General features: G+C 37.4%; 1 long non-coding RNA gene across 1 annotated transcript; it reads right to left on the bottom strand.

Annotated features, from left to right (window-relative positions):
• Nucleotides 1-511: 511 nt before the first annotated feature.
• On the bottom strand, nt 512-25,961 carry LOC310898723. The gene is made up of 6 exons (XR_014583594.1): nt 25,157-25,961; nt 24,871-25,064; nt 22,650-22,747; nt 14,668-14,717; nt 12,845-12,866; nt 512-874 (listed from the first exon to the last, which is right to left on the bottom strand). It is a non-coding gene; the product is annotated as an uncharacterized lncRNA (long non-coding RNA).
• Nucleotides 25,962-26,906: the final 945 nt, after the last annotated feature.

The following is a 26,906-nucleotide window of genomic DNA, read 5'->3' as shown; positions in this document are numbered from 1 at the left end:
TTCTTTTCTTTTCTTTCTTTTCTTTTCTTTTCTTTTCTTTTCTTTTCTTTTCTTTCTTTTTTCTTTTCTTTTCTTTTTCTTTCTTTTTCTTTTCTTTCTTTCTTTTCTTTTTTCTTTTCTTTTTCTTTTCCTTTTCCTTCTTCCTTTCCTTTCCTTTCCTTTCCTTTCCTTTCCTTTCCTTTCTTTCCTTTCTTTCCTTTCCTTCCTTTCCTTTCCTTTCCTTTCCTTTCCTTTCCTTTCCTTTCCTTTCCTTTCCTTTCCTTTCCTTTCCTTTCCTTTCCTTTCCTTTCCTTTCCTTTCCTTTCCTTTCCTGTCCTCCCCTCCCCTCCCCCTCCCCCTCCCCTCCCCTCCCTCCCCCTCCTCTCCTCTCCTCTCCTCTCCTCTCCTCTTCTCTCCTCTTCTCTTCTCTTCTTCTTTTTCTTTTTCTTGTTTTTTCTTTTTCTTTTTCTTTTTCTTTTTCTTTTTCTTTTAGTTTTTCTTTTTCTTTTTCTTCCTTTCTCCCTTTCTTTTCTTTCTTTTCTGTTATTCATTTAGAAAAGATATGAAAACTTTGGAGGACCATTTATACTAACATCTAACATAAATGATAAGTTGTCATCCTGGGATATATACTCCATTGTCACAGATATGGTTCGGAGTAAATGAAAAAACATACTGGAAGATTTATACAAAAGTACTTCTTTGTCCAGTATCTTAAGATGCTAAAGAAAGCATGTGAAAATAAGAGTGAAGATTCAATAACATTTTTCCAGAATATCTTCCCAGTCTCAAACAATTTCTTGTTCAGGTAATTTGTGTTTTTCTACTTAACAGTTTTGAAATACAGACACTTAGACTATATTCTTTCCATTTTATTCAAGATGAATAACAATATCTGATGGGTGAAAAGAACAGATTATTTTTTCCACTAACATACATATTTTCATTTTTTTCCTATTCATTAACGATCACTTATTTCTCATTCTTTATAGTGCACTACTCTACCAGATGAAAATGACTTCTTATATTGGATAGGAGCTACGTATAGCATTGTTTAAATAGTACAGGCTTACCTCATTCCTACCTCACATAATGTAATTGTAAATGCCACGTACTTTGACTTTACCACAAGCTTTACATGGCAATGTTCCAGGAGAAAATTTAAACCACCCTGTGAAGATTTCAGTGTAGGAAGGATAATAATTTGTTACACAAATGACTTCTTACAGAGTACCAAAACATTTAAGATCTCAAATTATGCATAGCTACCTGTACAAAAAAAAAAAAAAAAAAAAAAGAGGACATGAAATGAAATCTTCATTATTCCCTCTTTCAAAGCTTATTCTGTTCCAGCAATTTTTTTCACTGAATTGTTTAGTGATCATTCAGAATCAAGATCACCCTTTCATTTTGTATTTATGTATTACACATGATATGCCTCTGCATAAGAATAGAATAATTTCAAACTGGTAAACTTAAAAATGCTTGTCTTCCTTTAGCAGCTTAACATAAATAACATTTTAAAAATATTTTAAACTACTTTCTACCAATGTCAGATGATAAAGGTTATTTATCAAAACCAATAATTCCCTGAAATATCTAGATTTGTGCCCACTACATTAGTTGGGTGTAAAGCATTTAGTGAAAACAATAGATATTCTCCGAGCAATAGGACTTGAAGGAATGGCAGGAAGCTGCAATGTGTGAAGTTCAGGTTGGTTAGTAGGAAAAGGTTCTTCACCAAAAGGGTAGCTGGGCACTGGAATAAGCTCCCCAGGGAACTGCCATGGCAGCAAGTCTGATGGAGGTAAAGAAGTGTGTGGACAGTGCTCTCAGAAATATAGTCTGGTTTTTTTTGTTGTTTTGTTTTGTTTTTGTTTCGTTTTATTTTGTTTTATCGGCCACTGCAGTTAAGGTTCTTATATATTCTGGTCTATATTTTCTGCTATCACCTGTAGTGATACATTTACATGTAACAGTTGATGATTTCCTCTTGATGCTCTGTTAATCTCCATGGCTGCTAAGAAGAAAAGAAAAAAAAAAAAGTTGATTTTTCTCTCTTATGGTTTATTTAAACCAACTTTGTCATTCAATGGTCTTAAAATTCAAAGTATAGAGGTGACTCTTTTTAATTATTATTATTATTAAATCAAAAGTTACATTCAGAGTAAGTAATTCCTTAAATTGCTTCTTACTAAAGGAAGAATTCTTTTTGAAAAATAATTTATTCTTGTGAAGCTTTTTCATTTTTCTTATTTCTGGTTTAGAACTAAAATATAATCTTCATTATTCCTTATTCCACAATGCCACAATGGCTTTTCATTAGTCAACTATGCTTTTTTCCCCTTCACTATTACACTTTACTGTGAATGTTGAATGTGAAATATGTCAAATGATTCATAGTTATCACTGTGTTTAGTAGTATATTGAAAACAAAATCATTTTTCCTTTAAAATTGTTGTTCAGAATTCTGCATTATTGGTTTGGGGGACTATATTAATAAATATTTAAATAAGTTTTTAAACATTCTGATTATATCAAAATCATTTTTACAAGGCATATCAAGACAAAAGAAAAACTGTTGAAAATTAATTTGATATGATAAAAGTTTCATAATTTTCCCCTTTTTTTTTTTTCATAAGGGGTCATTAGATCCTTTATTTTCACATTCTGCACAGAACTGTTCACAGAAATCCAGTCATATCTCACAGATTTCAAGTAGTGATTAATTTCAACAATCCTTTATGAAATAGCTAAATTATCTGAAAAAATAAAAATAAAAATCTCTGAAATAGATGTAGCATCTGTAACATTTTATTTTTTGTCATTGTAATCACTATTTTTAGCCGCCTATCTTTTTCTGATGCCCTGTAAGCTTAAGTATTGAAATTACAGTGAAAATGGCTGTCTGAGCTATTCCCAGCTTGTTAGTGAAATATATACATACAATGCATATACTACAAGCCTATGTTTGCACTATTTACTGTCACATTTTGGTGACTGGAAGGATTATTCAGAGTTCCTATCTGAACAAAAGTGAAACTTCAAAATCTTTGGACATCACCTATCGCAACCATATAATCTGAACAACCTGGCCAGAAAGAGAGTTGATTTCATTATCTCATTTCAAAATGTCACAGGTACTATGACTTTTCAGCACTACGACTTTTCAGCTCTAAAAATGACTGTAGAATTTTTTTCTACCATGTAATTTTTTTATCTCTATGCAAAATTTCTCTTGAGAAACTTTTCCTTCTTTATTTTATATTGAATTAACATAACAGAGAAAGTACTTTGCTTGCTTTAGAGATGGTGGAGTCCAGGATCTTGCAAAGAGGAAGCAGGGCAAAAAGCAGGATCACAACCCTGGACTTCAGAAGAGCAAATTTTGGCCTCTTCAGGGACCTACTTTTAAGAATCCCATGGGTTAGAGCTCTAGAAGGACGGGGTGTCCAAGAGAGCTGGTCAGTATTCAAGCAACACTTCCTACAAACTCAAGATCAATGTATCCCTATGAGTAAGAAGGCAAGCAAAGAGGGCAGAAGAAGACTGCATGGATGAGCAATGAGTTCCTGGCAAAACTCATACAGAAGAAGATTGTATATAGCATGTGGAAAAATGGACAGGCCACTTGGGAGGAATATAGGGACATTGTCAGAGTATGCAGGGATATGACAATGAAGGCCACGACCCATTTGGAATTAAATCTGGCAAGGGATGTCAAGGGCAACAAGAAGGGCTTCTTCAAATAAATCAGTAGCAAAAGGAAGACTAAGGAAAATGTGGGCCCACTGCTGAATGGGGTAGGTGCCATGGCGATGAAGGATACAAAGAAGGCAGAGTGTTACAAAGAATGACTTTACTTTAGTCTTCACTGCTAAGACTTATGATTATCAGACCCTAAAGACAAGAAAGTCTGGGGAAAGGAGGACTTTTCCTTGGTCGAGAAGGATCAGGTTAGATCAGGTTATTAACTCAAACTTGACACCTGCAAATACATGAGCCCTGATAGGATGCACCCATGAGCACTGATGGATGTTACTGCTAGGCCACTCATCTTTGAAAGGTCACAGGAAAGGTGCTTGGGGACTGGGAATAAAGGCAATGTCACTCCAGTTCTCAAAGAGAACAAGAAGGAGAACCCAGGAAACCACAGGCCAGTCAGCCTCACATACAATGCTGGAAAGATGATGGAATTGCTCGTGCTGAAGGTCATCTCCAAGCACATGGAGATCAGGAGTAGTTAGCATGGATTCACCAAGGGGAAATCATGCTCAACTAATCTGGTAGCCTTCTATGATGGTATGACTGGCTAGGTAGATGAGAGGAGACCAGTGGATGTTGTCTACCTTGACTTTAGCAAGGCTTTCAATACTGTCTCCTATAATATCCTCATAGGCAAGACCAGGAAGTGTGGGATAAATGAGTGGACAGTGAGGTGGATTGAGAACTGTCTGGATGGCAGAGCTCAGAGGGTTGTGCTCAGCAGTGGGAGTCTAGCTGAAGGCCTGTAGCTGGTGGTGTCCCACAGGGGTCAGTACTGGCTCCAGTCTTGTTCAACTTACTCATCAGCAGTCTGGATAATGGAACACAGCGCACCCTTAGCAAGTTTGCTGATAACACAAAACTTGGAGGAGTAGTTGATACACCAGACAGCTTTGCTGACATTCAGAGGGACCAGGACAGGCTTGAGATATGGGTGGAGAGGAATCTCATGGAGTTCAAAAGTTCAAAAGCAAGTGCAGGGTCTTGCACCTCAGGAGGAATAACCCCATGCACCAGTACAGGTTGGGGACTGACCTTTTTTATTTTGTTAACCTTTATTAACATTTATTACAATATAACATTTGACTATACAAGTGCCTGTTAAAAGTAACACATATGACAATTTTTCATTTGTTGTATAGAATGAGTGATTTTGGAGGGTCGACCCTGGCCAGCAGATAAACATCCATACAGCTGCTCATTCACTCTTCTCTCCTGCAGGATGGAGAGAAAATAGAAGGAAGGCAAAATGACACATGGATCAAGGTAAAAACAGTTTAATAGGTGAAGGAAAATCTGTGTGTGCAAGCAAAACAAAATAAGGAATTCATTTGCTACTTCCCCTTTGGCACGTAGATGTCCAGCCACTTACTGGAAAGCAGTATATGTAATGGTTCTTTGGGAAGATGAATGCCGTAGCTATGTATGGCCAATTAAGGCCATAACTGGCCTCCTTTGGCCAGTTAAGGTCAGCTGTCCCATCTATGTCCCCTCCCAACTTCTGTCCACTAGCCTACTCACTGAGGAAGCAAAACATGAAAAAGAGAAAGCCTTGGCACTGTGCAAACACAGTTCAGCCATAGCTAAAACACCGGTGTGTTATGAGCATTGTTTTATTCATGAATCCAAAGCACAGCACCGTACGGGCTACTATGAAGAAAGTTATTTTCATCCCCCTCCCAGTACAGCGATAAAAAGTGAATACGCAATAGTAGTACAGATCTATGGATATTTGTCTAAAACCTCATTTTAACATGTGTGTGATCCTAGGTCTCATTTACTGCATAGTATCATATCAAAACATTTTAAGAGAATAATGGACTTTACTATATATAGTATATAAGTATACTATAAAAGGATATGAAAGGCATCAGTGCCATACTGGTTTAATACTTTGAAAATTTATTTTGGAAGCAAATTTAGGACAGTATATATACAGTATACTTCCAATTTCAGCTATGAACTCATATCTGAATTGGATTGAAAGATATCACTTCAGGTGCTTAAAATTAGGAACATATTTATATATAACAGCAGTTTCATTTAAATTATTTAACACTATGTAAGAAATACTTAGCAGTGATATAGAGTTCTGTTTTCCAGGATAGTAATCAGCTTCTAACATGGGTTCATGCTTTCTCTTTGTGACATTCCCCATTTTGTTAAATATATATCCTCTTGCTCTGAAACCATGGGAAAATACCCTACAGCACCAGTTAACATTTGTCACTAGAACACTGCCTGTTTGTTAGGAACTAGTCTTGTAATTAGATGTTCCACGGAATTCTCATAACAGATGGCACTATTCAAATTTTTGTAACTTTCCAGAGTGACTCCTTATTTTAAGTAAAATTACTAAAATTCCTCTTAGAATACAGTGTACTTGAATCATCTGAAAAAAAAAAAAAAAAGAAAAAAGAAAAAAGAAAAAAGAAAAAAAAAAGAGTACACATTTTATAGAGTAACTGAAATTCAGTAGTTGGAGTTTTTCTTATCTTTTAACTCAGGATCCAATTTCTTCTTTCCCTTGGAAAACTACTACTAGGAAGGGAAACGGCATTTATCCCAATACAACTAAAACCATTATTGACATCACAGTGAACACCTTTCCCTGAATAAATTGGTCATCGTGTCCTCAGTCACAACTAATAGGCTGTGACTTCCTTCAGTGCCCTGTTTTTTTTTTTTTTTCCAGTCAGTACAGGTATTCCTTTTGTTTGAAGGTTTTCTTGTCTCCATTTGGCTGTTCATCCAGTCAGTGCTACTTTCAAGGAATATGCCCATGTATTAATTTTTTTTTCTTTTTTTTTTTTTTTTTTCAGGTTTACGTCTTCCATCTTCAATGGCTCCACCTCAGCTAATAGAATTCAGCTCACAGCTCCAAATAGAAATGCATTTCTAAGTGGAGTTTCCCCTCTAGATATTAACTTCATTGAAATGTCCTTATGTTCCATAAAACTGGAGGATGAGACTCCATGCTGACTGTTCTCCCTCCTTTTTCATGTTGGGGACAGTCCAGTGTTACAGTGCAATCCAGTACAATCTTTAACTGTCCTGGTATTCAGAAATGTTGGTGATTTTTATTTTTATTTTTTTAATCAGCTACCATAAACTCTTTAAGCTTGTATGAGTTGCTCATCAGCAGTTTACGTTTGCCAGCATCCTCAGACTAGTTTTACAGTACATTATTTTCAGTTTTTCTTTTTCAGTGGTTGGATGTGATGGTTAATGGTTGGACTTAATGATCATAGAAGTCTTTTCCAACCTAAATTATACTATGATTCTGTGATTCCAGTCTGTGCTGCTTTTGGTTTTGGAATTCCATTACAGTTCTCTCTGGCGTGGATATGAAACAGAACTAGTGGGTGATTTTGTTATGTAATTATCAGTAAAACCAAATAAAAACAGAGAATATTTTTATATATTCTCTTTATATATTCTCTTAGAGAATATAAAATTATTAATTATTCTCTTAGAGCATATAAGAACAGAAAATATTTATTCTATTCTATTCTATTTTATTTTATTTTATTTTAAACAGAGGATATTTAGAATGTCTCTAAAACAGCAATCAGCCTTTGTTTTATCTAAAACTATTGAGGACAGCTCCAAAGAAGATCTGGTAGAATTAAAAGGTTACCCCCTCCTGCCACCCTGTACAATGACTTTTCTAAGGGTTAATAAAAGTCACACACCAACTGGCAGATGTTAGTGAATATCGGTTTTTCACCTGACACAGCTTACAGCACTGTATATTACTTACAAAATGTCCCATAAAGGATCCACAAATTGAGACACTGAGGTTTGAAGTGGTTTTGTTTTTTCTTTTCCACCACTGCTGATGTTTACTTTATTTTTCCAACTTTATTCTTTCCCTGGTGTTATCTGCTACTTTGAAACTCTTGGATCAACTACTTTTATTTCAATTCCTGAGATCCTTCAGCTTGAACCATTACTTGTTCCATCAGCACATATTATTAATATGACTCTTTAATTGGACCATTCAATTGCCTTTACTCTTCTGGGTCTTGGTTTTTTTGTTGTTGTTGTTGTTGTTTTTCTCATTTTTTTTCTTTTTTTTTTTCCTGATTTGCTTTGTTTTTCTCTTGCTGGTCCTTCTTGCAGCAGGAATCATAGAATCATAGAATATCCCGAGTTGGAAGGGACCCATAAGGATCATCAAATCCAACTCCTGGCACAGCACAGGTCTGCCCAAAAGTTTAGACCATGTGACTAAGTGCACAGTCCAATCGCTTCTTAAATTCAGACAGGCTTGGTGCAGTGACTACTTCACTGGGGAGCCTGTTCCAGTGTGCAACCACCCTCTCGGTGAAGAACCTCTTCCTGATGTCCAGCCTAAACTTCCCCTGCCTCAGCTTGACACAGTTCCCACGGGTCCTATCACTGGTGATAACGGAGAATAGGTCACCTGCCTCTCCACTCCCCCTCATGAGGAAGTTGTAGGCTGCGATGAGGTCCCCCCTCAGCCTCCTCTTCTCCAGGCTGAACAGGCCCAGTGACCTCCGCCGCTCCTCATATGTCTTCCCCTCTAGGCCCTTCACCATCTTCGTCACCCTCCTCTGGACACTCTCCAACAGTTTCACGTCCTTTTTGTACCGTGGTGCCCAGAACTGCACACAGTACTCGAGGTGAGGCTGCACCAGCACAGAGTAGAGAGGGACAATCACTTCCCTTGACCAACTAGCAATGCCATGCTTGATGCATCCCAGGATACGGTTGGCCCTCCTGGCTGCCAGGGCACACTGCTGGCTCATATTCAACTTGCTGTCAACCACAACCCCCAGATCCCTCTCTGCGGGGCTGCTGTCCAGCGTCTCGTCGCCCAGTCTGTACGTGTAGCCAGGGTTGCCCCATCCCAGGTGCAGGACCCGGCACTTGCTTTTGTTAAACTTCATGTGGTTGGTGATCACCCAGCTCTCCAATCTGTCCAGATCTCTCTGCAAGGCCTTTCCACCCTCATCCGAGTATCACATACCCCAGCCACCATCTCATTTCTTAATGAGGAATTTTTTATACCATCTGCATTATAGCATAAAAATTTGCAGCTCAGTCAATTGTATACCTCTCCTTCTATTTCTCAGTTTTGGCTAACAATTGTATCTCTACTGTCTTGTGCCTATAGCCACAGAGTAAATTTATAAGAAGGTGTAGTGTTACTTTTGTTACTACTGCCATCACTACATCAGTAATACATTATTCATTTCTTCCAGTACAAATAAATTATTTTTTAACATCTTTCATTTTTCTCTTACTTCTATCCCATTTCTTGTTTCTAGTACTGCCCTACCAGGATTTTGCCTGGAAATTCCACATTCTCAGAAGTTACACTTCTACATGTTGAACTCTTTTCTTGTATAGTCTACCCAAAATTGCCACTTTTTTTTTTTTTTTCCCTTAAGAATCACACTTTCTTACTTGCTTTGGGCCTTATATGCTGTCCTCAGTACTTGCTCAATGTTTTTATATATCCTGAGAAAAGTCCTTGTTTGTAAAATAAATAGGTTCTTTATGAAAATAACTCTTTATAGATGTATTGCAGTTCTAGATATTGTTCAGGCCATGCACATGCAGACCAGCATTCTGCAGTTTTCTGAACTGTTTTACATCTGTTTGACTGCATCTGCCAGCCTCTCTAATACGTACAGACATGTGCAAACTAGCACTTAACATTCAGGCATGGGGCCTGAAAACAATCTAATAATTCAGTTAATGCGTATCTCAACATGAAACTGTCATTAGCCTCCAGCAAGATCTGTGCTGTTTTAACTAACACATTTGCAGTAGATGGAACTGGACATTACAATGTACAATATTGTCACAATTCATGGCAGGAAGAAAAAAATAAATAAATAAGGTTTCTAACTGTATGGATTTTCCAGCAGGATATGGCTACAAAAGTCTCCCTTTGGTGAGAGGGAAATCTTGTAGATATACTATTCTTCTCCACTTCCTTAACAGGAGGTTGAATCCTGCTATTCTTGCTTTTATGAGTCGTTAACTGAGAGCACTAGGACAACTTTCAGTCACTCTTCCAGATCCTTTTAGCTTTGTTTCCTCTATCTTTGCCTGCATTGACAGTCTGCTGAAGAAAACTTTGATTTTCTCCAGCATCTTATGAGAGTTTGCTAAGTGACAGGGTGGTCTGAAAAAGCCAGAGGATGTGTACTTCCAGCTGGCTGAATGTCTGTGCCCTTTCTTAACACATAACCTGACAATGAGGTCATATATATATAACCTGAGGGTATATATATATATATACTCCTCAATGATTCAAACACCTAAAATATTCCCATTATGTTACATGGCAAAGGTAAGTTACCACTACATTTCTATCATTTCTGTACCTACCCATGTTTTTCATATAAGTCAGCAGGATTTTTGTTTAAAATATGTTACTATGTAGTTGATCTGTTCAAAGAGTCCTCAAATAAGAGAACAACTTTTTTTCTGCTCTCTGACTAGCCAGTCCAATCACTGTTCTTCCCTACTTGGTTCCTTGATCCCTTTCACCCTGGGTTTCCTGATTTCATCCTCTCTCCCTACATGGAGACTGACATAATGAAAATCTACTTGCCCAATGCCTGCTGGGACTTGAGGTCCAATGCTTTTTTCCATTTACCTTTGATTAATGTGTTTTCCCTTTTTGGCTCAACTAGGAAGTGCTCTGAATGCAGAGGGCCTCATTGCTTCACCTGGTGGTATTCTTACCTGCAGTTGTCAGGAGCAGAAATTGAAAGAAGTTGCAAATATATGTAGAAAGAGCGTGTGTACTTGGTCAAGGGCCCTTTTCCAAGGCAATAAGGGATAATTACGAAGGGAAGAAATGATGGGAAGGAACCAAGTCTAGTCAGTCATGCTAATTTATGAGATCACATGAGGATGTAGGAATGTTTATGCCAGCAAGTCTATCTGATCAAGGATTTCTAATGTAGGAGACAATCACAAGAAACAAACCTCTAATTGGTGGGCTAACAAGCTACAGGCACCACTTCTAAGAAGGATGAACCTTGCAACTGATAAGATTGTGAATCAAGGGGGCACAGACTAGGAGGGTGCAGAAACTGCAGAGCTCTGCAAAAACATGGGGGATGTCCAGGGGAAAAGGTGAGCAGGAGGAACAAAAAGGGGGGATAGGTAGAAAAGGGTAGAAAAGGGCCAGTAGCATTTAAAATGGGGACCAGTCAATATGATTGTCTGGCTGAGCCCTATGCCTGATCACCGCAGTCTGTCCTATCTTCTTATACATTTCTCACATTAAATCCTTTTCCTAACCATCTCGCTGTGTATTTATACTCTCTTTGTCATTTGTGTGTGGGCTGAGAGGATTAAGTGCCAGTGAGTAGCAAAACCTGGATGTGGCTGAGAAAACCTTAGTGCCAGCTTGTGAACTCAGGTTGGGAAATGGCACGCTGGACTGTTGTGCTAAAGGAGAGAGTGCAGGAGTCTCAGCACCAGTTGCTGGTGGGACCTGTGTATGTGCAAGTGGCATTAGTGCCAGCTACTGGAGTCAGGGCAGGGGTGTAGCTGACCATGGACTGTGGTGCCAGCTACTGGAGTGAGTTGGTTCCTAGTATCAGTAGTTTGAGGGGCCATAGTTTTCTGGATGTGAAAAGGTCATACAGACTTTGAGCCTGGAGTGCCAGCTGCTGGGGGGGAATGGTCTGACCGGACTGGGTGCCAGCTATTAGAGTCAGACCTGGGTTGTAGGTGCCCCTGGCTTGTGGTGTCAGCTACTGGGAGTGTGTGTGTGGGGGGAGGGGGGACTCAATGCCAGCTGGACTGGACCAAGTGGAGTTCCCTACTCCCAGCCACTGGCTCTGGAGAGGTATGTGTTCCCAAACCAGCTATTGGGGTAGAATTGGAGTGGCTATGTGTATGTCATTTGAAAGGGTAAGTGTCAGCTTGTGTGGGGGCAGTCTTGAGTAAATTTAGTGCTGGCTACTGGAGTCAGGCCTGGGCTGTAAGTGCTCATGGACTATGGTGCCAGCTACTGGAGTGAGTGAGGGTCCTAGCACCAGTAGTTGGAGGGGCCATAGCTCTGTATCCAAAAGGGGTCCCACAGAATTTGAGTCCAAACTGCCTAATGCTTGGCGGGGGGGGGGGGGGGGGGTGCTGGTGTGAGTGAACTGGGTGCCAGTTATGGAGTCAGACTGGTGGTATAGGTGCCCTAGGCCTGCGGTGTCAGCTACTGGTGTGATGGTCCTAGCTTCAGTAATTGTAGGGTCCTCTTTCTTTATACCTACGGAAGGCCCCATGGACTCTGAGCCCAGAGTGCTGGCTGGGGTGGGGGGGCATGTGGGGGGGGTACAGTGTTAGTAGGCTGGGTACCAACTACTGGATTCAGACTGGAGGTGTAGGTGCCCCCAGCCTGTGGTGCTAGCTAATGGAGCAAGTGGGGTCCTGGTATCAGCTACTGCAGGAAATGGGGGTCTTCTGCTCCCAGCCAGTGGGGCTGGAGCAGTGTGTGTTCCCAGACTAGCTATTTGGAGGGGTAGGGGGGGGCGTGGGGCAGCATGAGTGAGGCAAGTGCAGGCCTCCACACTGACAGCTGGAACATGGCCACGTGTCCCACAGCCACTTGCCTGGTGCCAGCTGCTGGGGGGAGAGGGGGGGTGAGTTGAGTATTTATGGTACACAGCATAGCGTGCATGGGGTGTTGGTGTATGTGTTAGCAAACTGTAAGCTGGACTAGCTGGTGAGTAGCAGGGCCTTGGATCTATGCCAGGGTATCAGGCAGACGGTGGGTCCATGCTGGTACAGCCAGGGAGTCTTGCGAATGTGGTGTTCCTGAGGAACAAGTGTGTGAGTGTGTGCATTAGCAAACAACTTTAGGCTGGACTAGCCAGCAAGTAGGTGACCTGGGAATCAGGCAGGGGTGCTGGACAGACAGAAGGGTCATGCCGGGTGCTCAAAATGTCTGTGAATATATGTGTGTACTCATAAACCTAGAGTCCTGTGTGCGTCTTCACTAGTGAACTTCTTTCCCTACCAGCCAGAGAGGAGGGAGGAGTCTCAGCTGTCTATGTTTGTTTTACGTGGGTCTTGTTACATGTTCTGCTCTATCCTGAAAAATACATACCAAAGATGAATTCTCGAGGAACCTAAGTGGGGAAAAAAAAAAAGTTATAAAAAGAGCTTTTAAAGAAGTCAAGTATGAAATATATCTTCAAAATATAGGTAGATACTTGGAACGCACTACCAGAGGTACTTGGAAAGGAGTTGTCCTGCTTTAAAAGAAATAGTACCTGCTCTTCAGTACTTTAAGGAAACAGAACAATCATAATTACTCTATTTATTGCAATATAGAGGAGACTATCTCTGCTCTTAAAGGGCTTTGGTTACCTGAATATTGTCATAAAAACTTTACATTTATTCCCATTGTGATTAGGGAGCCATGTACAGATAAGTACAAAACAGTAACACCCTGACATCTGGAAAAAAAAAAAAATCAGAATTTTATTTCTATTAGTAACCACATAATGATTCATAATTAGTTGTGATTTTAAAGCCACGTTGGTATTCTTTAAGAGATAGCACATGATTTCTGGTGATATAATTTCTGTGGACGACAAACTTCTCTCATGATACTTCTTTGTCATACTGTTAGACAGGAACAATAAAATAGGTTTATGATGCTCTAAAATATGTTGGGAAATGCAGTTGAGTTTGTTTGCTTGTTTGTTTAATGTTTGGCTTAGAAATTGTTTAATATTCTTCTCCTTTTTGTCCTTTCTGAAAAAATCTTCACAGAATAAAAATAAAAGAAACCCAAAAACTCAGCAAGATTTGAAAAGTTCACAGAAATATCACTACTGTGGAAAAACTAAATCATTAAAATCCATTCTTGGGCATCACAAAGTGTAAATTTACTTTTTATTGAACTAATCTAAATTTCTCACTAAGATATTGCAATAATTCATAATAATTAATAATGTAGTTAAGCTTGCTCCTGTTTAAAAATTTACTTAAATTTTAAAATCAATTCAAAGTCTTTGAGAGCTGCTGAGTGCATTAGCTTTTACTGTCAGACAATACATCAAAGAAAACATAAAATAGCAAGGAAGCAACAGACTCTGGTGTCGAAAACAAGAGCCTTTTATAAACACATTAATGACAAAGATAGTGTTTTTCACTCAGTATGCACTGAGGCATAATGAATTTAGGGCCCCAAACTGAAATATATTTTTCTCTGGAAAACACAGTAATTTAAACAACCATTGATTTGTTACCTGGTGCGTTGACAGTTTATGATGAGTTTCTTCAGAGCCAACTTATCTTACTTTTCAGATATAAATAATGCACAAAGGAAAGAAAAAAATACACACACACAAACAAAACCACACATCCACTTATTTTAATGGAATACTATCGTTATTGAATTCTCAGGTTGCTTAGGTGATATACAAGGACTCATAGAATCAGAAACAACATTCAATTGCTGTTCAAGAACTGAAACTCATATTAATGTGCATATTTATTAATCCTATTTTCATTTAGTAATGTAACCTACTTGTGAATAATAAATAGCTTTCTGCATTTATAAATACTTTAATGTGTTATTTTTATGTATTTTATTTCTTATATTATATGATTATTCCTGCCAATTGGAGGAATAAATAAGTGGATTTTTAAACACATATCAATATATATGAATTTGCTCATTTGAAATATTTTCTTAACTGGTAGTGGTGGAATCTTTAAATGGAATTTGTAGAGTTATATATAATTTTAATAAGTAATCATCATTGATAAATATCATGAATAAAGGAGCCAGTTATTTAACTGTAAGCTTAAAAGTCATTCCTTCATTGTAAATAAGTCAACAAAGATATCTAGATTATCAATGAGGAAGAAGACTTCCTAAAAGAATGAAAAACACCTAGGGAAAAGAATGCCACAAACCTCAAATAGATGCATCAAATCTGTCTGTGGGGGTAAACTTTCCTTCTCCACTGAATATACAGAGAAATCAAATAATATACTCAGATTTGAATCTTAACAGTTAGAACATTAAAACTGTGTGAAAATAATTCTCCAGAGAAGATCCAGAGTCTGATTTCTCTTTTACTTTTTTTCCCTATTAATTTATAGGACAGGTCACATAGAAAAAGACATGTAAAGAAGACTAAGGAAAAGGATACATGGAATACCAAGTAACGTCATACAAACCTACTACAAAACCTCCACCTGAAAGCACCGGAGTGACAGCTCAAGATCTGTTAAAATATCTACAGGTTCTCTTGGCATCAAAGTATGGTTGCAGCCTGACCTCAGCACATGTACAATGAACTCACTCTTCTATTTATCTGTAATTTAAATTTAATAAAATCATGAGCAAATACACAAACATTCATATAATTCATATGCGTGTATGCATGGATAAGCTCACTTGATATTTGGCTTCATAAGAAATGGGCTTTTTGGTGCTGCTTTTAGGATTTTCTAGGTAGAATTAATGTAGCTCGCTTTTCACTCTCTTCTATGAATTATTTAAAAAAAAAAAGCTCATCGGGCTGCTATGGAGGAAGTGAAGTAATCTTTAAGTCTATGGAACAGCTTGCCTAAACCCCAGACAATGTACGTAGTCAAAATAAATTTACTGAAGAAATGGTTTGCTAATACGAGAACAAATTTAAGAATTTTTTTCTTTTTTTGTTTTTGAGATGAAAATAGCATTTAAAACAGGATAAGAAGGTACTTTATGAATCTGTAAAAGCTTTTCTAATTCAAGATATTTTTCTGTTTTCTAACCTTTTGCATTTTTACCATTTCTCAAACCGTTTTTCTCTCTCCTTAAATATCTTGCTTTTTTCTTTTCTTTCGTCTTCTTTCTAGATACTCTTCTGAGTGTTTTCTCCATGGCTGTGTGTTTTGCCCTGCTGCTGTTTCTTTTGAAGTCAGTGGCAAATCTCTTATTGATTTCAGTGTGAGAAAGATCAGCTTTCACTCCTTTGCTTCTCTCCATTTTACCATCCCTAATAGCTGGTAGCAAAATCCCACTGACTGTGGCTCTGATCTCTGAAGTGCTGGTACATCGTGCTTTTGAGTTTTGATCCCAGACAGATCTTTCTTTTTTTTTTTTTCTTTTGACAGCCAGAACAGTATCGAAATAGATGCACTAATATGTTGGGGAAAATATAAAAAAATAAAAAAAACAACACGGGGGGTAAAGGGGATTATAAACTATGTTTTATTCTTTTCAGCTAGTGCTGAATGTTAAGATTTCTTGTGTCATGTGATCTGTCTTTCTTAACTACTTATCTTCTTTCAGTCATCATGCTCCTGGTGTTCATTAATTCCACCCACCCAGTAAGAGAAGTGGGAAGAGAAGTTAACCATTCTGTGATTCTGTATGGCTATCATTTGTAGAAAAAATAGAAAAAACTTAGCAATGATTTATTTAGTCAGAATTAAAAAAAGAGAACATAATAGCTGTATGAAGGATAGAAGATGGACCTTTTAAAATTGCATTTACATTTTTGTTTTGTATTTTTATGTTAATGATATCATACTTTTGGTGGCCAATGGTCATGTGGAAAATTGGGTGTAAAATACGTGACGCAAAATCAACATATGTATTAAATAGATTTACATATGTTTAATTAACATGCATTTATCAAAATTTGAATTTTTCTCTTATGTATCCATTCACTATTTTTTAATATTATATGGGAAAACATGGAATAGTAAAAAAAAAAAAAGACATTAAGAACACATTCTTACATTAATATATATTTGTTTAATAATCAAGAAGGGTAAATTTAACTGTGGAATTGAATATATTACTAAATTATCTATAGAAAAACAGTTTGTATTTAATATAAATATAAAGTCATATTGTTAAGATAAGAACTAAATGGGCTCTCAAACCAAACTAAGTTAAGCTGTGTCTTTTTTTGAGTGGTAGTGACACTGCCACGGTAAATTTATGACTGTTTCTGATGTTGCCAATTCAAGAATAAAGTCAATGCATTGTATATAAAAGAATCACAAAAAGTATTTAGAGGTTGTGCTCAAGGAATTGTTCTACTTAACAAAGTGATATTTGAAAGGTAGATTAAACAATGTAGATGGATAAATTAAATTTGAATTTTATTTTATTAGTGATAAAAGTGTAATGAAATCCAGTAGCTAGAAGATAAAATTCAGCAAATTCATCTTAAAGATGAGTTTATTGAAAAACTAAACTTGGACCACTTTACGGAAGGATATAACAGCATCTTTAGCAATGAAACCTTTTAGCTAAGAGTGGCTATTTTAAGAAGAGGTTTTAAATCAAATCAAATGGGTATTTATCCAGGAAAGCCTAAAGATGTAAGATATTCAACACATCATATTAAATAAGCATATCTTCTATCCTTTTAATTAATAAGGCTGATAAATATGAACAATCTATTGGCAGTTATTTGCATCTTTAGTCCTAACCGAATTCACTTTCTTGTCAAGTGATACATGAAAGAGTAGCTCTATCTTCAGATGATTTCATTACACATGGACTTTTTTTTTTTTTGCATGTATGACTAATAATTCTTTTTCAAGACACAGAAAGGAAAAAAAGAAAGGATTCAGTTCTTCTTTTAAGAGCAACAGAATGCAATAGCTCATTTATTGATTGATTCTTCACCAAATTCAGTCTTTAAGGAATGTTGTCAATACTGGCAATATATTAGCAAGGAAAAAAAAAAAAAAAACAAGGCTGGCAACTTCTTTTTTTTTTTTTTTTTTGAAGGTCTCTGTAGGCCAACACAAGACATTTTATTAAAGTTCTGTAAGTCTACATTACATGCCAAAATTAGGAAAAGTTAAGTTCAGTCATGGAAAAATGTTTTTTATGAGTTGCTATCGTACCACTCTTTTGCCAAGAATCTGCCAATGGTAAACCTTGTACCCTTTCTGCTATTGTTTCCAGCTTCCCTAAGTATTTGTTTTTCTTTTATCAACATCTTTATAGTAATGCAGAGTCTTGAATTTCAAGGTATAAGGCATGTGTAATATCACTGAAATTATATAGATTCTCTGCTAAAAAGATTATTTCATTTTTTTTTTAATCAGTATTGAATAAATAGGTTATTGTGCTAGCAATGTTTACATCATGTTTAACATCGTGTTTAACAATCATCAGTATAGCACTGTGGTCCAAGCCTAGCAGAATAAGCTAAATATGTAATGTTCTTGTTCCACCCTAAGAATAAAGTTGATAACTGAAAATTTTGGTACATTTATTAAATTAAAATGGACCTGGTCCCTTATGAACTAATTTACAACACTTTGTTTTTGTTACTGACTGTTGTCGTTTGTTGGTTAAACTGTTCTTTATATCATGACATTCTTGATTTGCCTATGGGCAACTCTTATTGTCAATGTATGTGAATCATAGATTGGTTGAGTATGGAAGGGACCTCTGGAGATCATGTGGTCCAACTTCCCTGCTCAAGCAGGAACACCTAGAACAGGTTACCCCGGGGCCATGTCCAGGCAGCTTTTAACACCACCAAGGAGGGAGATTCCAAAACCGCTCTGGGCAACCTGTGCCAGTGCTCATTCAGCCACACAGTAAAGAAGTGTTTCCTGATTTCCAGCTTGTGCCCATTGCCTCTTGTCTTGTTAATGGGAACCACTGAGAAGAGCCTGCTTTCATCTTCCTTTCATCCTCCCTTTAAATACTTACATACATTAATGAGATTCCCCTTGAGACTTCTCTAGGCTGAACAATCCCAGCTCTCTCAGCCTTTTCTAACTGGAGAGGTGCCCTCCATTATCTTCATGGACATACTGGAGAAAGTCCAGTGAACGGCTAAGTCTCTCTTGTACCAGGGAGACCAGAACAGAACACATTACTCCAGTTTTGGGCTCATTAGTGATGAGCATAGGGGAAAGATCACCTCCCTTGACCTTCTGGTGATACTTTGCCTAATGGAGCCCAGGATACCTTTAGCCTTCTTTGGAGCAAGGGCACATTGCTGGCTCATACATATACAATTTTAAATAGACTAGACAAACACATATAGAGAGCAGTTGCACAAATTCATGCTAGAGAGGTACATGCCTGAGTAATCATGGACACTGGCATAGCTGGTGTGTTAACAGTTGCAGGCTGTTCAAAGTGCTCAAAGTATACATGGTAGGGAATCTGGTTTGAAGATCACTAACTCCCTGTACCCTTGTACAAGTATGCAGTTCTCTGGCGGCACTATTACAGTCAGGCAGTTAAAATAGGACAAGACAGTCAGCTATGCTTCCTTTTTAAAAGAGCTAGTGTGTAGTGTATGTGGACTGCATGGGCTTCCTAGACACTCAAAAAATACATGTTCTTTTTTGGTACTGTAGAAAACAAAACAAAACGTACAGGCCTAGCATAATTAGGACTGTTCCATACCCAAGTTTCTAAGGATAATGGACAGCTGAAATTCTTTGGTATCTGTCTTGCCATTGTCTAGGACAGAATACAGACTTAGACCTTTAGTAAAACACAGTATAATCATTTTTATGCTTTGGAGGTGTTTAGACTTTTTCTGTTTGGTTGGTTTTTTGGACTACTGCCATGATCAGGGTAACGAAATGGAATAAATGAAGATTGTAGACTTCAGCCTTCAGCTGTTAGGATGATTAAGCTATATATGAAGTGCCAGATGTTTTGTTTTGTTTTATTTTTTTAACAGAATTTCTTTGGCGTCTTATTGATCAGATTGTCAGAACTGAAAATTAACATAAAGCAATAGATGTCAATTGATCAGTTCTTTACAATTAACTGTAGCATATATAATATGTGTAAGTTTTCCTACATGAGTTTTAGGGACTAATGCTGTCTGAATCTAAATTATATGACATGTATTAAAATAATATACACAGTTGTAAAGAACATAACATGAGGTAATTAACCTTTTACTTATATCACTGCAGCTCTATTAAAACCACTAATAGATTCTATCTCTGAAGAGGACTTTTCACCAGGTTTCAGCTCAAAAAATATTCATAGCATGGAAAAAAATAGCTGGAAGCTAATTCTGATATATTGAGTGAGATTCTTAAAAGAGCATACAGTGCATATTTCCACTGAAATCAATCAAGCATGTGGGCACATATTTGTGAGAGAAAAAGAACTCATTATTTGCAAATCTAAATGAAGTAAAATTAATTTACAGCTTAGTTTTAATGCTTATTCCCCATATCAGAAAGAGCTCAAGCATCATTTATAGCTTTTGTAATAGTTTGTCTATACTACTCTTTCTGAGAAGAAATGCCTCCTAATTTCTAACCTAAACCTCCCCTGGCACAACTTGAGGCCTAGTCCTATCACTAGTTACCTGTGAGAAGAGGCTGACCCCCAGCTCCGCACACCTTCCTTTCAGCTAGCTGTAGAGAGTAATAAGGTCTCCCCTGAGCTTCCTCTTCTCCAGACTAAACAACCCCAGTTCCCTCAGCCACTCCTCAGAGGACTTGTCTTCCAGACCCTTCACCAGTTTCGTAGCCCTTCTCTGGACACATTCCAGGGCCTCAATGTTCGTCTTGTACTGAGGGGCCCAAAACTGATTACAGTACTTGAGGTGAGGCCTCACCAGAGCTGAGTACAGCGGAAAAATCACCTCCCTAGTCCTGCTAGCTACACTATTCCTGGTACAAGCCAGGATGACGTTGGCCTTCTTGGCCACATGGGCACACTGCCAGTTCATGTTCATGAATCCATGCTGACTGGGTCTGATCCCCAGGTTGTCCTGCACATACTGTGTGATTACATTCAAGATGACCTGTTCCATCACCTTTCTTGGCACTGAGGTTACGTTGACAGGCCTGTAGTTCCTCATTTCCTCCTTACGACCCTTCTTATAGATGGGCGTCACATTAGCAAGTCTCCAGTCATACAAGACCTATCCAGGTGACCATGACCGCTGATAGACGATGAAAAGCAGCTCAGCAATCACATCCACAAACTCCCTCATCACCCTTCAGTGGATTCCATCTGGCCCCATGGACTGGTGACAGTCCAGGTGGAGCAGCAGGTCTCAAACTGTTTTCACCTGAACTGTGGGGGATTTCTTCTGCTCACCATCCCAGACTTCCAGGTCAGGGGGCTAAGTACTCTGAGGATAAGTGGTTTGACTAGTAAATACAGATGTAAAGAAGGCATTAAGAAACTCAGCCTTTTCCTTACCTTCTTTAGTCATGTTCTCCCCTGAATTCAGGTAAAGGATGGAGATTCTCCTTGGACCTCCTCATGCCATTAATATATTTGTAAAATCATTTTTTGTTATCCTTGACCATAATGGCCAGGTTGAGCTCATGCTGGGCTTTAGCCTTCCTGATTTTTTCTCTGCATATGCTGGCAACTTCCTTGTGCTCTCCCTAAGTTGCCTGTCCCTTCTTCCACTGGGCATAAACACCCTTTTACTGCCAGAGACTCAGCAAAAAGTTCCCTGTTCAGCCACACCAGTCTCCTTCCCTGCCATTTCTGAATGAGCAGAAAGTTTTATCCTCTAATTAAATAAGAGAATAAAAAATAAAATAAAATAAAATAAAATAAAATATAAAATAAACTAAAATAAAATATAAAATAAACTAAAATAAAATGTTCATTTTTTAATCATTATTATTACTATTGATGACTAGAAGTCATGGTCAACACAAATTATTACACTGTAGTCTTACAGACACCTGATCTTAAGAGAATAAGATTCTCCTGCGAAAAAGGCATGTTTGACTATAGCCCCAGAGAGGAAAGGCCAGTGACTAATCATACAAGTTCACTGCCTGAGTTCATTTTTTTAACTGTTAAAAGAGAAACTGCACAGCATAAAAGTAGTATCAATAATGAAGACCAGTTGGAATATTTTTGTACCAGCACTTAAAAAAAAAAACATCTCCAATATATTTTGAAAAATCAAAGAGGCTTTTATATACTCACTAATGAAATATGCCAAAGTGCTGTTAGTAGCAGGTTTAAAGTGTCTTTTGCTTGTGGTGATTAAACCCAGCAGGCGTGCTTGTTTTACAAACAGTATCTAACTCTTTTTGTGTATAACTCATGGAGACACATAATACATTTGCTATCACAGATGAAGAAGTGCAAGAGCTTTAGTATCTTTCATATAACATCACTTTCAGGAGAGGCTTATAATGGAAGGCTTTCATCTGACTGACCGAACCTATTAGAGTGAGGCCCCAGACTGCTGTTAGCTGCTGTTCTCCAGTCTCTAAGACATTCCAATGGTAATACAGAATTAGATTTAGTACACATAGGAAAGCCTTTTTAAACCACCCCAAAAAAAAAAAAAAAAAAAAAGATTTTTAGGAAATAGTTCTTAACTCACGCTTCCTTTGTACCATGTTCCTACTGAACAAATAGAAATAGGTAAGACACGTTCACATTAATCTATTCACCTCAGAGAAAAAGAACAGGCAGTTTTTGCTGCTTAGCTTCTGCAAGGGCAATAAAACCATATTATCAAAGAGCAGTGCTCGTAGCACAGAATAAAGGACACTCAATAAATTAAGCAAACAAATAAAAAGGATTTTCAAAAATAGTTCTGAAAAGTAGTTCTCAACTTACGTGTTATTTGTAATTTGCTGTCCTGGGTTTTTACCTTATACGAGTTTTTTTTCTGCTTGACTGCAGACCATTTGTTTCATGTCCAATGTGTGCATTATGGTGCATTGTAGTTTTTCTGTTTGATTGTGCCTCTATGGATTTTTACTTCTAACCAGAAGTGTATGTTATAAACTAAAAAACCTAAACGTTAAGTCAAGATTTGTATTTCATATGAATTATTTAGATGCTATCTGTAAAATCGTGTTATTTAATTATTAAAAACACATACTAAGTAATCTAGCTCAGGTTTTAATGGTAGATATTGTATAGACTGCTTCTTGAGAAGCACAGGTGTACTTACTTTCAGTGTTCAGAGCAGGTATTCATGTCCACTGCAGTTCATTTGTCTCTTAGCTGTCACATCTGTTTCAGTGACATATGTGTTCACTCACTAGTCATCTGGTGAAAGTAAAACAGATTGTTAATTCTATTTCTGGAATTCTACTGTCTTTTACTGCTGTGCCTTAATTCTATTAACACAACCATTGAGAAACTTTTTGCCAAGATAAATACCAAGCACAAATGAAAGATAGTTTTGTAGTTCATTAAATAGGCAATAGAAAGGCAGACTCTGTGGTAGGCAATAAGATGCAAACTCTGCTTGTCTTGGCAGAGTACTAGCTGATATTGCAATCTTTATATGGCCTTTCCAATTTATCATGATAAAATTTGTTATACAGTTCTCAGAAAATTCAAGGCTACATTTACAAAAATTGTGAGATATGGAAAAAGGTATCCTCGTGATGTTTAGACTCTGGTGACGATCTCCATGCTTACACACTGCCATATTGCTCCCAGCACTTTCAGTGGCTGTAGATGACAAGCAGCAAACAAGCTATCCAACTGACCTCCAAATCAAAGCAACCCAACATTTAGGGCAGGGTAGAATACACGGTCTATGAACCAACTGCATATGTGTAGTAGGCACAAATGATAGGTGTCACATCCTCCATGCTTAAGTAGTTTACAAGTTCCCATTACTCAGAGTTGCACACATAATAAAGCCATGTTTCTCAACTAGGAACAACTAGTCAGATGACCACTGAGGAATTAGGGTACAGTCTGAATAAAGTGCTCTGGAAGGCTGCATCCATCCTAGAATCTGCTGACTATGTTACACTTCACATTTCACAACAGGGAAAAAGAGAAACACACCTTTTACAGGAAGTCAAGAACACATTGCCAAACTAATAAAATGTTAACAGTCTACACCACTTATTACAAGTATTCTGATACAGTGATGCTGACATTCACAATCCAAAATACCCAGTGAATGCCAAACAAAATGTATTAATTATACAATTTAAAAATATTACACAAAAATCTCCTAGTGTATCCCAATTCTTGTTATGCTGACTGCCCAGACCAGCAATACCAGTAGTCCTAAAGAAGAAAGGATGAGATTTACAGCAAGTTGTTAGCAACCCAAATTTTTCACCATAAGTGTTATCTTGATAGCTGCATTTTCTTATTTCTCAGTCCAGGATCCACTTGGGACTATTTGTGTGTGGTTTCTAACACAATTTTACACCTTCTTTTATCTTCACTAGTCTACAGGTCCACATTATAGATTAAGTTACCACATACAGTATATTTCTAATATTAGATACTTGCTCTTTGTTCTACACTCCATGTATCCTGGTTTACAAGTCTATAGCTACCCCTGCTACAGAGTAAACATTCATAAACCCATGAATGGAAAGATTTTAAAACATCCTTTCAAAATTTCAAACTTTGTAAGGGAAAAAGGGATAAAGATATAATATACTCACCAAAAGGAGTGTTCTAGAGGTTCTAGGGTTAACGGATCAAATAAAAAATGTTAATGTAAATATTTATAATATGAATGCTAGCATACCAATGCTATTTTATGTCTTTTGTAGATAGCCTAGTGCATGAAGTGTTCTGTGATCTTCATAGCTGTACAAATTAAGATAGGCCATCATCACATTAAGAGAGATAGTGTATGTGCATCCTCTCTACAAAGGGAAACAAACTGTAATAAATAACAGGTTTGTAGTGTTCAAACATGAATTAATCAGACACAAAAAACAGAGTAGGCAAAATAATTTTATCCATTGTTTTTTTCTCAAAGAAAAAAAATATCACTTCTATACCTTTGCGTCAAAAAAAGGTCAGAAAAGGAGGGAAGGATTGGAAGGGAGTATCTCCTCTAGCTATGGCTGAAACTAGGTAACTGTTTTTCTTTCTACAGCTGTGGAGATGACATGACATGAGGCACATTTTGTGCTTCTAGGAAAAAAACACATTGCCCTGTTATGGATCACTCTTTAGGCAAGAAAAAATGCAAAACTACAATCTAGCTCAGTCCAGAAATCTGTCTCTTCATATGTGCTGGTAAATATATTTATGAATGAAATCAAACAGAGAAAAAAAAAATTAAAAAATAGTTATTTTAAAAAGGTGAGGTTGAAACAAGAAAATATAACAAGAGCACCCCTATAAAGACTAAGAATGAAACAAGTCAAAAGATGAAATAATTTTACATTTGAAATACCCACTTTGAAATTTAATGACTTGCTACAAAAGGTAACATCTGGTTCTGTGCAAAAGCAGATTAATGTGTATCCCTTGATATCTTCAGAGCAGGTGTATCAAAATTGAAGAGAAACATCAATGCCAAATTCTTTCTGGTTGGTATTCCACTGTGCTTGAAATTAGGTCTGCTTGATGGGTAATGAATTCCTGATGATGTCTGGAGACATAAAATAAAAGATTAAATTTAGAGTAATCATCTCACGTTTCAATTTCTTGATAGTATTGCAGGAGTCTTTACTTGTACATCACCTGCTATCTCCATTTTGACCTGCCATCCATTAACCTTTGGTTCACAAGTGCAGGGGAGCTAACATATTTTTGGGGAAGTAAATGAGGGAGGGAGGTACTATAAAAACAGACATTAGCACTGAGCTAGTTCATTAGAAATGTTAATAAAGAACAAGAAAAAAAAAAGTCTCAAAGTAGCTATGCTTTGCAATATTGGCAATGGCTTGTCTTAAGCACCTGCTCATCATTCATAGTCACCAGCTGCACTTGCTATGATCTACTTTGCAGATAACTAGCAGGTGAAGAAGATGACTACTTATCAAATACACAGAATTTCACATTTTGCATATACAAATAAACAATACACAGTAAAATTGGGAGCTAGGAGAGGAAGATAGATCACCTTTTGCCTTCTTTATTTTCAATAAAATAAAGAGAAAAAAAATCACTATTTCAGAGGCTTGCAATCACCTATATAAAGTTTGAAAAGTGCTTTGCGCTGTTCCTTTTATCTTTTTAGGAATGAACACTCATGGCAATAACATAACATGAAGTATTGCAAGCAACTATAAAGAAAAGTCAATATTATAATTGAAAGGGAAGAAACTTAGCAGGGAAGCAATATCAAAGATGTAAGGCTTTAAATTATTAGTGCTTGAAGCATAGAAGTGATGCTGATCTGCAGACAGACATGTAGTTGAAAAGTACATTCCTCAGAATGTAATGGAAAGAAGAACTCGGTATCTGAGAGAAAATGAACATGCTGAACTAGTGCTTTTATTGTATGTCATCTAACCCTCAAACCGCTTACAGTTATTGCTATGTTTTTGCCTCATCCTCTGTCACATAAGTTCAAAGAACAGGACAGGTATGTTCCTATGGGTTGCTGCCAGAAGTTATACTTTTAGTCATCATTGCTTTCTAAAGGCAGTCTCAATCCATAAACTGATCTGAAATGACATGCCAAGTCACACATTTGTATCTGCAAAGCTACATTCTAAAAATTATGCTCTACAATCAACTAAAATTCCCACTTGAAAATAAATGTCTATAAACACAGCATTCATTAAATTATTATGATGATTATATACTGTATACTTAGTGTCTTTAAGTCACTAAGTAAAACCACTTGGGAGAAAAGGATAGACATCAATTTTCTATAAAGACTGAACTAAACTGCTTCTCACAGAAAAACAGTAAACAAACATAAGTTAGAACTACATAAATATTTTTAGTTAGTCATGATTTTGACTGGGATAGATTTAATTTTGTCTGCAGAGGCACATATGATGCTGTGGTTTGCATTTTTGATGAAACTAGTGGTGATAACATACCAATGCTTTAGTTGTTTGTTTGGTGTAACCACAATATATTATTATGTTGTTTAGCATGACGTCAGATGGTATGGAATACCACTTTGGCCAGTTCAGGTCAGCTGTCCTGGGTCTGTCCCCTCCCAGCTCCTGCTGCACCCCCAGCCTGCTCGCTGGCAGGACAGAGCGAGAAGCCGAAAAGTCCTTGGCTTAGTGTAAGCACTGCTCTGCAACAATTAAAACATCAGTGTGTTATCAACATTATTCTCATCCTAAATCCAAAACATAGCACCTTACCAGCTACTAGGAGGAAAATTAACTCTATCCTAGCTGAAACCGGGACATTGTTGCAGTGCTTGCACAGAGCCAAGGACCTTTCTGCTTCTGGTGCTGCCCTGCCAGCAAGGAGGCTGGGGGTGCACCAGGAGCTGGGAGAGGACACAGCCAGGACAGCTGAC

Source organism: Anser anser (assembly GCF_964211835.1).
Source record: "Anser anser genome assembly, chromosome: 4".
Lineage (NCBI taxonomy): Eukaryota > Metazoa > Chordata > Aves > Anseriformes > Anatidae > Anser > Anser anser.
Note: the sequence above shows the minus strand (reverse complement) of the source record. Positions and strands in the feature narration are given on the sequence as shown.